The 17,565-nt window shown below is 42.2% G+C and overlaps 1 protein-coding gene across 8 annotated transcripts in view; it reads right to left on the reverse strand.

The window, feature by feature from the left end:
• Shroom2 (shroom family member 2) overlaps positions 1-17,565 on the reverse strand; it is a 132,661-nt gene that overhangs the window by 27,176 nt on the left and 87,920 nt on the right. Inside the window, exon 1 of one of the 8 annotated variants that reach the window (XM_078035144.1) lies at positions 4,106-4,223. The exons of the other annotated variants lie outside the window; for them this stretch is intronic. The gene's annotated coding sequence lies outside the window, so the exon portion shown is untranslated. Of the gene's footprint in view, positions 1-4,105; positions 4,224-17,565 lie in introns of those variants that run through there. 8 annotated transcript variants of the gene reach the window in all.

The following is a 17,565-nucleotide window of genomic DNA, read 5'->3' on the forward strand; positions in this document are numbered from 1 at the left end:
CTTCGGCTTTTCCTTCTACAACATATTTATCTGAAACCCTGGTTTCTTTTCTTCCTGAGCACCCTTTTCTTCTTTGCAAAGCACTGGATATTATTTCAGAGGAAGGTCTACGCCTACTAGAGAATACACACTGGCAGAGGCCTGGGTGGCTTCACTGTCTGCCATGAGACCAGCAACAGTAATGCATAATTACTAGAAGCTGTGGCCACCAAAAGACAGAGCTAGCTGCACAAAGCCACCAGGTGCAAGGGCCATGATAGGAAAATTCAGCGCACTTCTTTACTAGAAAACAAAACTAGTGTTGGCCAATCATAAATGTTTGAAAAGCACACACCATGCTGCACTTGCTCAGATGTATTTATGACCTAAATGACAATGATCAAGAAAGGCCTACCCTCAATAGGAAAATGAACATGAGTGTGAATAGTCACACACGTGTGCACACACACACACACATACAAATAAAAATTACTAATACATTAAAAGTTTGACTTTGCTAGTCAATGAAGAATTGTTTGTTAAAAATGAAATAATGTTTCTGCCTAATAAGCCACAGGATTTTTAGATGTCTAATATTAACAAAGTTGTAGGAGAAACAGGACTTCCTACATTGTTACTGACTGACGCCTATACCATAAGCACACTTTATAGACAGCAACCAGCTCCTAAATGCCTGCACCACCATGCACAGCTGTCCATATATATTCTTAATAAAAAGGTTTTAATTAGTAAAACAGATTTTTTAAAAGGAATACTATTAAAAACTCTACCACAGCATAGAAAGCTATATGCTTAGATGAGCGCAAACCCTGGCTCTCAAAAACATACATTGAGCTTACAAAACAAGGGGCAAATTTAAATTCTGGGCATTCTATTGGTAAAAGATATTAAAATCTACTTAGAGTCTATATACCATCTGCATCAATTCAGAGAAAATCACTTGCTTCATGTGTCTTCCTTCTATCCAAATCACATGTGACCCCAAATTCTGAAAAACCTCACATCTCAGATTACTATTCAGCTAAACCATATTTAGAAATAGATTATTTACTCAATAGCATTCAATTATTTCCTGCATGTGATTAAATATATAAATTTAATTACTATAGAAAAATGTCTCTCTGCAGTACTTATATGCATGTATACATAATACGTATATATCTATACACATACACATATGCAGGAATGTGAATAAATGTTAAACATCTTCCTAGAATATCTAGCTATTCCCCCCTTTAATGGCCTCCAAATACATTTAAAGGCCCACTGGCTAGATTTTCTAACAAAATAATTAAATATCAAATTTCTTGCAAGTCATGCCCAGGAAAACCTCACCTGTGAGTCGATCTTATGAGTCTTTGCCAGAGAACACCCAAGGAAGTTTAACTGCCTTCAACAAGGGTCTGTTGCCAGAAAATTGAGTCTGCTAACAGGGGCTAAATTTACTTGCACACAGGTATCAATGATATTATGCCTATGTGTATGTGTCGTATTTATATGTTCCATTCACATGAATGATGACGGCCAATGAGCAAAAGCAATGTAACCATGTGGCTGTATATATATATAACTTTAAGGTGAATTTAGATCTCTGACTTATCTTCTTAAGAATAAAAAAACTCTATGGCCGAAAAGGGCCTTAGAAATACTTTAATCCAAGTTTCTTGTTTTGTAGAAGAAGAAACTGAGGGTCAGAAAGCTCAAGCAATTTGCAAGTTTTACCAAGGCAAGCTGAGCCACACTCAGGTTCCAAGTCTGTCAGCCGAGTTGGTGGTCTCTGTACTACCCCCTATCCCCAAAGTGAAGTTCCTTCTCACTGTAATGTCAGCACACTGGGTAAGGAATGAGAAAGCTAATAAAACAATAGCTTTGGTATCTTGTATCCATTCTTTATTGAAGCCATGATTACCCCTGTGACCTTTTCTCATGAGTTAGCAGGAACCACCTGATTGAAAATGAGCCACCCTGCACCCAGAGCTCTCCACAGCCAGCTGAGAGAATCCAATCCCCAGAAGCAACCCCCAGTTTGCTTCATCATAAATGAACTTGGTACCCACATTCTAAGACCCAAGATATACAGGTGAAAGGCACTATGAACATCATTTAAAAAGGACTTTGCAAAGATTTGCAGTAATCATTAAGTAACTCTTGGATCTCTTCAGACATCCAGGGATGGCTACAAGTCTCCCAGAAATGACCTGGCTGCTGAGCTGCTCTAGGAGAGCCAGTTAGAGAAAATCAATGTCCAAGGGCAGGGGAAGGATGGGTGAATAAGGGTGGACACAAAACTCCAGTTTGCTTCTACTAATTTATAACTGGGGTTCTTATATTTATTTATATTTGTGTATATGTTTGGTATATACATACATGTGTATATATATGCATATATTTGTGTATGTACATATGAATTAAATGTAGTCAAAAGCCATGCAAACATATTTCCAAAGGTAACATAAATTACTACTGTTCCCAAAGTCCAAAATCCAAAGCAGATTTTGGAGGAGTAGTCAGCCCATGCAAAACAATAGCAGTTAGCACACATTTACTAGGGCCATTCGTCACTTAAGCTGGGCAACAGAAGCCACCTGCCACCTAATGGTTAACACACCCGCAGGACTATTCCTAGCACCCTTAGAAAAAGAATGCTTTTGTGTGTGCCTGTATGAATAAGAATTCCCTTGCAAAGTTTTTCCTTAATGTATGTATGCCACAGAGAAAGTATAAATTAGATATGTCCCTTTTCCTGCGATCAATGCAATACTTTCCTGCAACAAAATCATCTAAAATACTTGTAGAACATGCCTCAAAGGTTCTATTTTTCAAGGAAAATATACAATCATTCATCAAATCTGTGACAAATCTTCGATTTTTCTTATGAACATGTTAAAATATTATTTTTCATTCATTCATTTTACAAATCTTAAGATAGTCCACAGGCAGCAGGCTGTTTGTAAATGTTTCCACATAGGTTTCTGAAAACCTCTCTTCAAGCTCCTTTTCCTTTTTTACTTCTCCACTCGCACAATCACTAAACATGCATTTCAAAATGACATCTACTCCCATGAGTGAGTAGATGCAGATGCAGACAGAGCGTGCGCATGTGTGTGTACATACATATCTATGCAGCAATTTCCCTGTGAAAATGGCATCCCCTTCCACACACAAAAGCTCCTGTCAGAGCAGTAAAGGCAATTCAACCACTAGAAATACAGCCCCAAATAACAATGTGTTTCTTTTGTCACAACATAAAAGGCAAAATAAACCAAAAAAAACCACCCAGTCCATGCACAGAAACAGCCTTAAAGAAATGGCATGCCTCTACATTGTCACAATCACACCAAAGAGCAAAGTGCAAGAGCTGGAAAATGCTAAGAATTAATAGTGATCCCATTTACTCCACGTAAATTTTTTCACTGCCATCAGCCTGCACCTTGTAGATGTCTCCACAGAGCATTTCTCATGAACAAACATGCACACCTCCTTTCACCGTTTTTCCCCCTTCATTAGGATGTGACTGACTCACCATTTTCTTTCAATGTCCACACTCAATGCCTGAGGAGTGAGAATGCTTGGTTCTTACTGCTATTAAAAAAGAAATGGCAAGGCAGACAGGTCTTCATATGATGCTCGCACCTTCGAGCCAGCCCCCTTGGGTCACCCATCTGCAGAACTCACACGGAGCAAAGGTCCCACATACCAAGGGCTTCTGGTCCCATCAATAGGGACAATAGTGCTGTGGCTTCCAATTCCAATATGTGTTTAGCCAACTGTGAAAACCAAAGCTGCAAAAAAACTGCATGTATCCACAGGCTTACATGCAGCACAGCAAACGTGCCTGCGCACACACGTGCCCGTTTGCAGAACTCCTGCTAGAATCTGCACCCTGATTTGCATTATTTTTCATCTTCAGAAGGAACAATAAACAATAAGAATGTTTACAGATCTTGCCAGATCTTACCCACGCCATTGTGAGCTGACAAACAACCTGCCCTTCAAGATAGCAGAACAAAAGAGCCACTGGGAACTACAAGCCCCTAACAAATAGCATGAGCATTTTTAAACCAGCCCCCTCTGGGATGAGATGCCCCACGATGTAGTCCCTCACCTGCTCCTTGTGCTTGCTGCAGTGGATCGGAGATCACACAGTCTGTGAAGACAGTAACCTGCTTCGGGGACCGGCACACCGCCTCTGCCACCGCAGCCCTTGCATCTCACTGCTGACAGCACGGAAGAGCCTCAAAGCCATGCTGGCAACAGCTGCAGCGTCAGCCCGCTGCTTTATGATGGACAAGTTCACGCAGGCTCCGGCAACTCGCACCTCCACCACTGAGCAACTTCTGGCCTCCGGGAATGCTCCCCATACTTCAAGGCTTAAGCCCCAAAAGGTTTTTCCTTTTAAACCCCAAAAGACTTGAAGGGTCTCTCTTTTTTTAAATATTTAAAATAGGAGAAATACAGAAAAGCCTACTGCAAATTAACCAAACTATGTTATGTGCATGTCCAAGTATAATTTTAAATATTTTAGTAGTCTTGATAATCATACAACACGTATAATACGTGGTTCACCTCTATAACTATAATGAAGTTAAAGACCACACTCAGTAGACTACTTCACATTTTGGATATTCTTGAGTTGATTACACACTCATTAGGAATGTAATCCATCAACCAATCAACCAAGTGTTCCGGAAGTTTGACTGTGGGCTAGGCACTCAGGAAAGAAGACAAAGCAGTCATGCTGACCCCGACTCACCCAATTCATCACTTCACAATGATCTGTATTTAAAGTCCCTGTGCCCCACCTCCACTCCTAGCATGGCCCAAGACCTCAGTGCCACAGGCCCCATGCAGGAAGCAGCTGCCCCACTGCTGCTCCTAAGATCCCTTTCCCACTCAGAGAATCTTTACCTTCCAAGTCCTGAGCTCAGCCATCAGGATGGACTTTCTTCTTCCAATCTGTTTCCATCTACCAATTCCCTCATTCACAGCAATTAATCAGACTCCTATTCAGTTCACCAAACAGCACATGCTACTTTTCAGTCTCTAATGATTTATTGCTATTTTTGTAAAAGTAACTTTTTTTTTTTTTTAATCAACACCTACTGGATCTTGAGCACTGCACTGATCCATTTATGATACATCCATTAAGCATTTAAGCAGTCTGCAAGAAAGGCTGCCATGGACTTCCCTATCTTCCAGGAGAAGCTTGGGCAGCCTGAGTACAATGAGGATTTAAACTTAATTTGGAGTTTCAGCCTCAAAGCTTATATTCTTTCCAATATTTTTCATCTCTACCTATTATTTGACCAACTACATGTTCCTGCCACCAAGAGAGGGTGCCATCTAAGGTTCCCCAGGCTGTCTTCATATCCCAAACAAATGTGCAATGTATATTGTGAGTCAACACACATAATAGGAACCCAAAAAGTACCTGGCAGCTGATGATTATATTAACTTCTCAAAAGGTGTGTCCCTAATACAGATGCTTTTCAACTTTGAATAGGATTATGTCCCAATAAACTCACTGTAAGTGGAAAATATCTTACGTTGCAAGTGCCACCGAGTAGTACGCCTCATCACCCAAGCATCCTAGCTTAGCAACATACACACTGTAGACTTGGCTGCTTCCCCTCGAGGGGCTGATGGAGCTGTGGCTGGCTGCCCGCCCCCTCAAGAGAGGACCATAGAGCACACCACAGCCTAGGAAAAGATCGAAATTTACAACTGGAAGCAAGGTTTCTGCTTACTGAGCTTTGCTTTTGCATCATTATCTGTACTTAGAAATGGGGTAAGTCAAAATGCTTTATGAAAATTATGATTTTAAACAAACAGTTCATTTTCAAATGGTTGAAGATTTATTCAGAAAAACTGACAATAGGAGAGTTTCTATATCTCATATCTAATTTCCCCTATTACTAAATCTGACATTAGTATGGTGTGTTTGCTATTATCTGGATGTTGAATGTCTACAAAGACTCATATGTTGAAGATTTGGTCCCCAGGATGAGACTACGGGGAACCTTTAAAAGTGGGGCCTAGTGGGAGGAAATTAGGTCATTGAGGACATGCCCTTAAAGGGAATATGGAAGCCTGGCTTGCTTCATTCCTTTCTTTCTCTCTCTCTCTCTCTCTCTCTCTCTCTCTCTCTCTCTCTCTCTCTCTCTCTCTCTCTCATCTCTCTCTTGCCTACTGGCCATTGAGGCAGGTAGTTTTGCTCCACCACACACCACCACACCATTCTTACCACAGGCCCGAAAGCAATGGAATCATTTGATCATGATGTAGAACCCCCCAAAACTATAATCCGAAATAAACCTTTTGTCGTTATAAGTTAATTATTTCAGGTATTTTGGTATAATGATGGAAAGCTGACTAACAGTTTATCACAATTAATGAACCAATACGAGTGTGTTAATATTAACTCAAGGCCACATTATTCAAATTTTCTTTCTACTTAATGTTCTTTTTCCTGTCCTGGGATCCCATCCAGGCACCACACTGCATTTAGTTATCATGTCTCCTTAGGATCATTTTACCGTAACACTGCTATGAACTGAAAGTCCATATCCCACCCCACCCCCACAATGCAAGGTTAAAACACTAACTTCCAAGGCAATGAAGCTAGGAGGTAGGGCCTTTGTAAGGTTGTGAGAATGAAGTCCTGACAAATGGGATTAGTACCTTTTATAAAAGAGCCTGGAGAGCTTCCTTGGCATTTCCACCACGTGAGGAAACAGGGGAAAGATGTCCATGTATGAACCAGAAAGTGAGCCCTCACCAGACACCAAATCTGCTACTCCCTTGATCTTGGACTTCTCAGTTGCCAAAACTTAAGAAATTAATGTTTGGTTTATAAGCCACCAATCTACTTTTTATAGCAGCCTGAGTAGAATAAGACAGATGACAATTTAGAGGATGATTGTTCAGGCATCTGTAACCTGTTCCCCAACTGGGAACTGTTTGTTTTTTTTCTTTTTTATGATTAGACTTGGGTTGAGTCCTATTGTCATATATGATATTACGGGTACATGCTGTCAGCAGGTCTTATCTCTGCTGACATCAACCTTGATTACCCAGTGGAGTTCGTAAACATCAGCCTTCTCCACTGTAACTTATTCTTTCCACCCGCTTTTCATAATGTATTTGGAAGGAGGGTGCTCTTTCTGAAGGCATGGGGAATTGTATTCCACCTTCTTGAGGGTGGAGTTTCTACAGAAATTGTGTGATATTTCTCTGCATGACAGATTTGTCTATTTTCCATGTATTAATTCATTCAATCAATTCTGTATGTACTATGGGCTCATGGATTCACTTTATGCATTATGTTATACTCACTACTACTTTATTTTGTTGCTTAAGTTGTTCCAGCTTTGGTCACTGTTGGCTTGTGTGTCCCTTTGGCATACCCTGTTATGGTGCTTGGGTTTATTTGCATGTGTTTGAGCATGTCCTTCCTTTCTGGCTCCACAGACTGCTGACGGGTGGGCTCATCCTCTCTATTCTCTGCCCCAGCCCTGGAGGCAGCTCTGGTCTTTTCTACCGGACACCAAACTCTGGGTGTTGACTATGTAAGAATGGTTTCAGGGGAGGAGGTGTAGTACTGGGGATTGAACCCAGGAGCACTCTGTCACTGAGCTGCTATACTCTCAGTCCTTTTTATTTTTTGAGACAGGATCTTGTTAACTTGCTCAAGCTGTCCTAGAACTTATGACCCTCTTTAGTAGACTCTTGAGTACCTGGGATTACATGCATGTACCACCACACCTGACTAGGAATGCATTCTTAAAAGAGATCCCCTAAGAATCATTTCTAAAGAGAAGGCACTTTTACAATATCCATGTTTATAATTTAGGGTGTCCATATATCCACGTTTCTTAGAGTGAGACCTAATAATGTAGGCTTACAAGGGGCTCAGATCTTTGCAGAGACTGTGTAGTATTAATACCATTAAGACATTCAGCCAGGCATATTGGCACAGCCTTATAATTTCAGCTACTTGGGAGGCTAAGGTAGGAGGATTCCAAGTTTGAGACTAGCCTGGGCAACTTAGCCAAAACCTGGTTCAAGACAAAATTATAAATAGATAGCTCAGGTGCGGTGGCACATGCCTGTAATCCCAGTGGCTTGGGAGACTGAAGGAGGATCATGAGTTCGAAGCTAGTCTCAGCAAAAGTGAGGTGTTCAACAACTCAGTGAGACCCTGTCTCTAAATACAAAGTAGGGCTGGGGATGTGGCTCAGTGATCAAGTGCCCCTGAGTTCAATCCCCAGTACCCAAGAACTAAATAAATAAATGGACTTTAAAATCATAAATCTTTGCAATAAACCACATAAAAATGTGCTTTTAAAAAGAAAAATTCCCCCAAAAAGGAACCAAGTTACCACCTAGCACCTCCACATTCCAAAATAACTGGCCCTCCTCACTTCTCCAACAGTCTTAGGGAAGCCTTGTACCTTACCTTTTCAAGTCATTTCCCATGAACTGAGCAGCAAGCCTGGCCCTTGTGGTCCAAGGACAATCTTCCCTAACCCATCTATGCTGACACAAACACGGCAGAGCATCCCAAAGGAACCTGCACTGCACTGACAGCTCCATGCATTCTCATGCTGCAAACACACAAAACCTCCTGTACTCGGGTGGATGAAGCAAACTTCCCCAAATTAAACCACCACACCAGAGGTTAGGAAAAGGTGATGATATCATGCTGTGAAGCCTCTTTGAAAACATCCATACACACTTCTATACACACTAGAAGCACACTCATTAGGACCATCTCTTCTGCGCCTGGACTAAATTCTCCATGACTGACAAACCTTTGCCGTGGAGGGACATGGCCAGATAGGAAATACATTCAGCTTTGGGCACCTTATCTGTTGCAAGAACTCAGCCCTGCTGATACAGTGAGAAAGCAGTCACAGCAGTCTATGAGCAAGTGGGCTGCATGCCAATAAATCTGTATTTACAAAACGAAGCAATTGGCCAAGTTCGGCCTGTGGGCCATAGGCTGCCGACCCTTGGCTGAACCAAAGGTTGCACAAGCCTTTCTTCTGTTGCATCATCTGCATACCTGCTTCCCCAGAACTCAAAATCAGGGTGTTGAAAGATGTTTTCCCATAATTTTCTACGCAAAGGAGAAAGTCGTTTGGCTTCCACATTCACCTCTTCTTCTAAGTGAATCTTACCCAGATCCTTCAACCTTGTATGGTCCCACAGCGTTCCACTGGATGCCATGCAAAGATTTGAGTGTGCCATAGGAGAGAGAGGATCATTAACATCATATACCATGAGACCCATCCTCCTCCTGATTTAGAAGGTGGTCCAAGGTGGGATGTGAGATGCAGCCTGGGATTTGCTTACTAGAGGGGAAACAGAAGAGAAACTAGAGGGAGAGGACCCCATATGAGAACCAGCTTGAGAAGATACACTGCAGCTTGGAGATGTTCTATCTAAAGATCTAGAACTCTGCTGTTCCCAAGTTCCTAACGTGGGCCTGGTGAGAGATAAAGCAATATGTAAAAGAGAACCAGGAGGCAGGATGACTCAGAAATCCAGGCGGACCTGAAGACAGGTGGCCAGGCGAGTTCCACAAGCCCAAACCCACGTCTCTGACTGACTCATAGAGCTTAGATGTTTCCCTCATCTTGGTTCCTGCATTAGGAAAGCGGGGTAGAAAACTGGGAAAGTGAAGAGAAAGACCTTGTGACTGTTGGGTATTAGTGATAGTGTGGATACTGTGCCCAGCTAAGGGACAAATGGAGGCTGAAATCCTGCCAAGTTCCTCTTAGCAGGCTGATAAGGAAGACAACCAAGGACTTGAAATGGCTGCTTCCACACCAAAAGGATGGCGCTAGAAGTCACACCAGGAATATGCATTTCTGAGAGCCCAAACATTCATCATCTGTATCCTTTACAAAGGTTGTCACCCTCTGAATGAGTCACTTAATGCACAGACTCACTTTAAGGTAAAAAAGAGCTTTTTTTGTGGATTCCCCATATTGAGGTTTTTTTTTAAATTATTTTAAAAAATATTTTTAGTTGTAGATGGACACAATACCTTTATTTACTTATTTATTTTTATGTGGTGCTGAGGGTGGAACCCAGTGCTTCACATGTGCTAGGCACGTGCTCTACTGCTGAGCTACAGCCCCAGCCCAAGATTTTTTTTTTAATTTTTTTTTTAGTTATAGATGGACACAATGTCTTTATTTTGTTTATTTATTTTTATGTGGTGCTGAGTGCCTCACACGTGTGAGGCAAGCGCTCTGCCACTGAACCACCACCCTAGCCCCAAGATTTTTTTTAATTGAGATAAAATTCATCCTTGGAATACGCAGACTATATTGGTTTTGAGGATGTTCACCGAGTGATGCAGCTATCACTACTACCTAATTCCAGAACATTTCTACCAATCCAAAAGAAATCTCAATCTCATTAACAGTCTCCACACCCCTGCCCTCCATCCTTACCCCCTGGCTAATCCTCTTCATGGATTTGCCTATTCCAGTTTATATAAATGGAATCATGTGCTATATGGCTTTGAATATTTTTATTAAATTGTTAAATGTCTAAATAAAATCTGTTTTATATTCCTTTTTTTAATAGCTATTAGACTACAAGCATAAAACTAATTTGCAAGGTATATGCAAACAAAATAATAAAGCCACTGTTCACAGGACTTGCTCAAAGTGTTATATTTGAGAAAAGCTGAGCTCAATGTTCTTTCAGGCGACCATTTTGTCACCATGCACAAATCACTCCTTTTTCTTCTCCTTCCTTTCTCCTGGATTCTTACAGGGCTGGAGGTCATAGTGAGCTCTGTGGGAGGGAAACGGGCTCAGCGTGGCCTCAGGGAACCCAGACTTAGCACAGGCATGTGGCTCTAATGTCCTCCTGCAGGATTCCCTTGGGTTTGAGGCAGCTTAAAAAGGACTTGGACATATCTGAATGCAGTTTCTATTTATGTTGAGGACAAGGTGATTCAAAGAACTCTCTTCTAGTCGGGGGTGGTGGTGTCTGCCTATAATACCAGCGACTCAGGAGGCTGAGGCAGGAAGATCACAAGTTGGAAGCCAACCTCGGCAACTTTGCGAAGCCCTAAACAACTTAGTGAGAAGTTGTTTCAAAATGAAAAATACAGGGGCTGGGGATGTGGCTCAAGCGGTAGCGCGCTTGCCTGGCATGCGTGGGGCGCTGGGTTAAATGTTTTCTTGGCTTTCCTACTATTCAAATAGTAGTGAAATCCTTCAAAATGGAATGGAACCACACACACACATACACACACACACACACACACACACAAAAATGACGATGTTATGTCCACTGAAAACTAAAAAATAAATATTAAAAAATTCTCTCTCTCTCTTTTTTTTTTTAAAAAGAGAAAGATACAAAAGGGCTGGGGGATGTGGCTCCGTGGTTAGCACCCCTAGGTTCAATCCCTGGTAACACACACACACACACACACACACACACAAAGAACTTCATTTCACATATGTAGAACCTTCAGAAAATGGGTATTTTCTGAGATTAACTGCAAGAATCTAACAACCACTTAAGACACGAGTCTGTAAGATTCTTTCAACATTAAAATTAAATATATTTCAGGAGGGACTGTGACATGAGTACAGGGTTTTTGCTCAGGGGTGATGAGAATGTTCTGGACCCAGAGAGTGATGTACAAGCCTGTGATGGTCTTGTGAGAGAACGCAACCTTAGTGAGCCTTCAATTCTCTAACAATATCACCAGATAACGCTGGTTTCTCATATACAAAATCTAGCACACACAGAAAGCAGCTAAGGAAAAATCCACTGCAATTAAAAGTTCCTGTGCCCACACTCAAAAGAAAGAGGCTGCCTGGATTTGCAGCCTGTTTCCCAGAGCTCCTAAAATCAAACGATGCTGAAGGATGCCTAGGTGACAGGAAGCATAGAAGGAATGGGTCAACTGAGCCAGGATCCTCCCTGGTCATCAGGTGTGGCCTCTGTAGCCCTTCGCCTTGCTTATCTCTGCAAGGCAGACTTTCAATCTTTCTCTGCTTCTGAAACATCTACTTTATACCATGGCTCATTCATGTTATTATCCTGGCCATTCTTGCTATAATACCCTCTTGTTCTAGGTACTAAGGACTGAACACAGGGATGCTCTACCACTGAGCTACATCCCCAGTCGATTTTGTTTTTTATTTTAAGACAGGATCTCACTAAGTTGCTGAGGCTGACCTTAAACTTGTGATCCTCCTGCCTTAGCCTCCCAGTTGCTGGCATGACAGGTGTATACCACCACACCTGGTGCTATTATGCCCTCTTAAAGGCTGCACCTTCTGCAGGAGTGGGACCACATGGCCAACATTCACAATCCAGGGATGAGAGTTACTTATAATGCTAACACTGGGTAATCCTGCAGGTCCAATGAAGGAGTTCACTACTATTTGAATAGTAGGAAAGCCAAGAAAACATCTATGAGGGCAGTAGATATAGCTTAACAGAAGGGCACCTGCCTGGCATGCATGAGGCCCTGGGTTCAGTCCGCAGGACCATAAAAATAAATAATAAGTAAAAATAATAATTAAAAAAATCTTTGAAATAGGATGCCACAGAGGGTCCCAATCAAGAAACAGGAACCTGATTTCACAATTTTGTTCTAGAATTAAAACAAAAGCACCTAAATTAAACACTGAGCCATGAGAGGCCACAAGAATTAAAAGGCAAAGATGATCCCAAGAATAGTGAGTGATGGCTTTGCCAATGACTTTGCCAATATGAATAATAGACATATAGAGTATTTAAATTCCTACAGCCTCACAAGTGGGTGCCTGTACTACCTCGGCCCCACTGGGCGGGGCACTCAACCAGAACACAGGAGTGAGCTGGAAGAACCTATAGGAGGTGATGGATACAGGTGGGTTTCTGGAGAAAGGCAAAAACTCAATTACAGGCAAACTCATGGTCAACTGAAAAGAGTGAAAGCAAGTAGTCAACAAAGAGAAGAGACCAGAGTAGCTTCCTATATATACCAGAAGGAGCTCCTCCATCCAGAAAGAGGCCATAGTAGACTCCAGGCAACTTACCTGGCTATAAGGGGAGCTCTTGTGTAGTCACCAGAGGCAGGGCACTGGGGAAGGAAGGGGCATCTGTCCCCAGGGCTGTGGATTCTCTTGGGAGAGCAACCACCAGCCCACAGACCCGAAGTCACTCGAAAGCTAAAGTAAACTGCACAATTTAGGTTCCTATGTCAATGAGACTTTTCCCCCATGCAGTACTGAGGCTCAAACCCAGGGTCTCACAAATATTAGGCAAGTGCTGCACCACTGAGTTACACCCTCAGCACGGCTTTCTATGTCAGAACCCAATCAGAAAGCCGAGGCCACAGTCAGAAATGCTGCTTGTAGAAGACTCTGCTTCCCTGCCCCACTTAGATGTCGGAGTTAAATCATCATCTGTATTTTCTTCCCATTTCCCTCAGCACTGGCACTGCATGCAGCTCATGATTCTTTCCCTACCTCTGCATGCCTCCTCTTCCACATGGAGTTTGGTGGGCCTCCTTTCTCCTCCCTGACCTCAGACCCTGCAGCCCTCAGACTGTGGTCCTACAAACTCTTCCTTCCAAATAATGAGGAGTCACAAGAGCAAATCAACAAGTAAACAAAACAGTGGCCTCTAGTCCTGGATCTAGATCTCTTAAGTCCAGATGAGCATAAATAAAAGGGGAAAATGTAGTTCTAAATTAAGGCAGAAAAACAAACCCACCAGTCTCATGCTACGCCTTCTTCCTATGGATACTGCCAATCATTTCAGGGATGATGGCGTCCTGCTCGCAAATGCTCTCTGCACAAAAAGAACACACCTGCTCAGGGGACTTCATTGCGTGGGACTGAAGCTCTGTGGAGGATGCTGCTCTGCCCTGAAAAAATGCCGAGCTTGAGTTTCGCCTTGTTATCCCAACCCATCCAGGACAGGCTACCTAATTACCTAGCAAAGCAGTTCAGAATGGAAAGCTTCAATTGCCCCTTAGCTAACTGAAGGCCAGCAACAGCAAATGTCTGACCTGAAGCAACAAACATGGGGTAGAGCCTGGATGATAAAGCTGTTACTTATTTTGAATTCTACTTAGAGCTGGTTGTATAAATGAACAATCAGTCTTCCCATTAATCATCTCTCAGGGAAAACATCCAAGATGACAACCCTCAGGGTTTAGTTTATGAATTTTATGTTAAAGCATAGTTTTCCCCCTAAAGACCTCTATTTCACATGTACTCAGTTTTTTTTTAACTATATTGGGATTTAGGAGATACACTCTTATTCTTCCCCTCTCCTTCCATCTGTACCAACAAAATGCAAGCCTGGGGTTAACGCCAGCCTGTTAGCACTTGGCAGTGGCTCCCTTAGGCGGAGGCGGAAGTGGCTGAAAGAAGTCAGGGAAGAGGGATTCTGCCAGCCCACAGCCTAGGAGCCGCCCCCAGCTCAGCTTCATCTTCCAGAGCTTCCCAGAATACAATGCTCATGAAAGATGTTCCAATTTGAGAAAAAAAGTATTGCATCTTTGTTCTCTTACAGGGTATCAATCCAGAAAATATGTTCATCTTTTGAGACGTTTATATCTTCTTGATTCTAAATCAAGAGCATAAAGATAAGTAAAAGCCTGTTATACTTAACTGGCATGTAAACTACAATCTTAGTAAAACTTGAGCAAACAAAATATGCCACCGGGGGTGGTTATTCACAATGATCAAGAACTAACTCAAGGAGAGTCAATTTATCTACCACTCATACATCCACTAACCCAATCTTCCAATCATCTATCTGTCCATTCACTTATACACCCCAACTATCCAGCCAGCCAGCCACACCTATCCATGTACCCATCTACTCATCCATCCATCCACTTACTCTTTCATCTATCCAACCACTAATTTCCCATCCATCCACCCACCCACATACCTATCTGTTCACCCATCCACCCTTCCATCCATTCAATCACTCATTTTCCCAAACCCATTCATCCATCAATTCATATACTCTTATTCATCCACCCACCCACCCTTCTATCCATCCAACACCCATTTTCCCATCTATACATACATACATATACCCATCCATTTATCCACCCATCTATCCTTCCAACTATAAGCCCACTCATCCATCCATCCATCCATGCATGCGTGTAACTAACCATTCATTCACCCACCCACCTGAGGAATGTCCATCCAACTGTTCACTCATCCATGTGTCCCTTAATCAGTCCACTCATCCAACCAACCATTTATTCATTTATTTAGCACCCAATCTGTGTAGGAACTGTGTGATATACAGGGTATTGAAAAATGAAAAAGTAAAATCCTGGTCTTCCAGGAGCTATCAGTCTGGTCCAGAAAGAGTGAAGAGGCAGCTCCCAGAAAACAGGAGAAGGGTGTGGCAGATACATTCAAATAGGATATTTGCCATCCTCCCCAATCCATCCCAGTCTGCAGAGGATGCCATTGTTCCCAATGCAACAGGCACCCACTTTGAAAGTTAACACAGAATAATTACAGAACCAGAAGGGGTGTGCATTTCTAAGGTTGTAGTTACACACTGCTGTAAAGCCCTTCACACAGATTTTGCCAAATCCCCATCTCCATTCATTTAAAATGTTTCCCCATAAGTTCTAAACGTGAAACCTCATCAGCTCAATGATGAAATGATTGAGAGTTGAGAACAAAAGCAACTGAATTTTTTAGTATGAAGACATAAGGGAGCCAGGCACAGTGGTGCATGCCTATAATCCCAACAGCTCACAGGCTGAGGCAGGAGGATCATGAGTTCAAAGCTAGCCTCTGCAATAGCAAGGCACTAAGCAACTCAATGAGAACCCGTCTTTAAATAAAATACAATATAGGATGGGGATGTGGCTCAGTGGTCAAGTGCCCCTGAGTTCAATCCCCGGTAAACCACCCCCCCACACACATATACACACAAAAAGACATAAGGGAGAAGCAGGGACATCTCTCCAAGTGTTACATGCCGAATTGTGACTCCTTTCTAAATTCGTATGTTGAAGCCATAACCCCCCAAATCTCAAACTACAACATTTTGGAGGGAGAATCTTTAAAGAGATGTTTAAAATAAAATGAAGTCATTAGGGTAGGTCCTAATCCAATCTGTTTTTTTAAAATATGAAGAGGAGATTAGCACACACAGACAAAAGATCACATGAGGACACAGAAGAATCTACAAGCCAAGGAGAGGTCTCAGGAGGAACACAGTGCAGCTTAATAGCAGCCTGCCAGCCTCCAGAACTGTGAAAGGATCAATGTAACAGCCCTAGGGAATACACACACCCTGTCTTGGAGGGAAGGCCAGTGGCAGGGTGTGGCCCTTTGCAAGAAGCAGACCCTACTGGGGTCTGAGCTTGAGGACCTGGTACAAAACCTCAGAAAGCTGCTGTGGAAAGACCAGGCAGATGAGATCTGTGAGGCAGGTCATTAGGGTCAGCTGGGGTAAGTGAAAGCCACTAGATCTGCTCCCTTGGGTCCAATCACTACTGTAATCTGCCCAAACGCCACAGAACTCTCTCCTCTGACTTCTGATGCATCATAGAAAGTTTAAAAGATTTATAATTACAGGTCACCCCTTCAGTTGCAAATATTTGTGACATTCTTTCCCTCCTACACTGGGAGGCTCTATAGGATCCTGAACCTCACAAAAGATGTTATCTCCATTTGACTTGGATGAACGCCAGCAAATACAAATAATTCCTAACATTGTTCTTCATGTTATTCCCAACAGAAGGCAACAAAAACCATTTTTTATTTGCATCAGTTATCAAGTTAGTAATTTATTCATTATAAAAGCATGTTTTACTTTAAACTTGTGCACTTTATTAGGTATCTTTATATCTTCACATAATAGACTTTATTTCTATTATTATAAACTTTTATTTCTATAATTTTCACACTTAACTTTTCTTTTTTCTTTTTTTTAAATTGAGCTAGGCGTGCTCTATTACCAAGCTATACCCCCAGCCCTTTTTTATTTTTCAGATCAAGTCTCACTAAAATGCCCAGATCGGCCTCAAACTTGCCACCCTCCTGTCTTGGCCTCTTGGGTCACTGGGATTATAGGTGTATATTACAACGCCAGCTTCACATTTAATTTTTCAAGCATATTCTTTCTTGCTGATCCTTCAGAAAATTAAACAGTCCGTGGGAAAAGCTGAAAATGACTTTTTAATAGTCATATTTTAGAATTTCATTGGGACTTGCTGCTCTTAAAAGCACACACACACACAATAATTCTGAAAATTGCTGGGTTTGTAGCTCAAAAGCAGGCGGCTTCTGGAACTAATTTCTTCAGAGTGTTTATATAGTCTGCTGGAAGACACAGCTATGATTTTACAAAAGCACATGGCCCCTCCTTTCTTCCTCCTGACCCTCTCAGTATGGATAGTGCTACTTTTGCACACAAATAGGATGCACATTATCCCTGTTAGCAGTGACAGTCTCTATGCACAGGAGTGGAGCTATGCCCCAACCACCATGCGTGTCCTCTGCACAGTTTAAATGCTCATGGCATGGAGCAGAGTGCAGG

The sequence above is a fragment of the Ictidomys tridecemlineatus genome, chromosome X (genome assembly GCF_052094955.1).
Source record: "Ictidomys tridecemlineatus isolate mIctTri1 chromosome X, mIctTri1.hap1, whole genome shotgun sequence".
NCBI lineage: Eukaryota > Metazoa > Chordata > Mammalia > Rodentia > Sciuridae > Ictidomys > Ictidomys tridecemlineatus.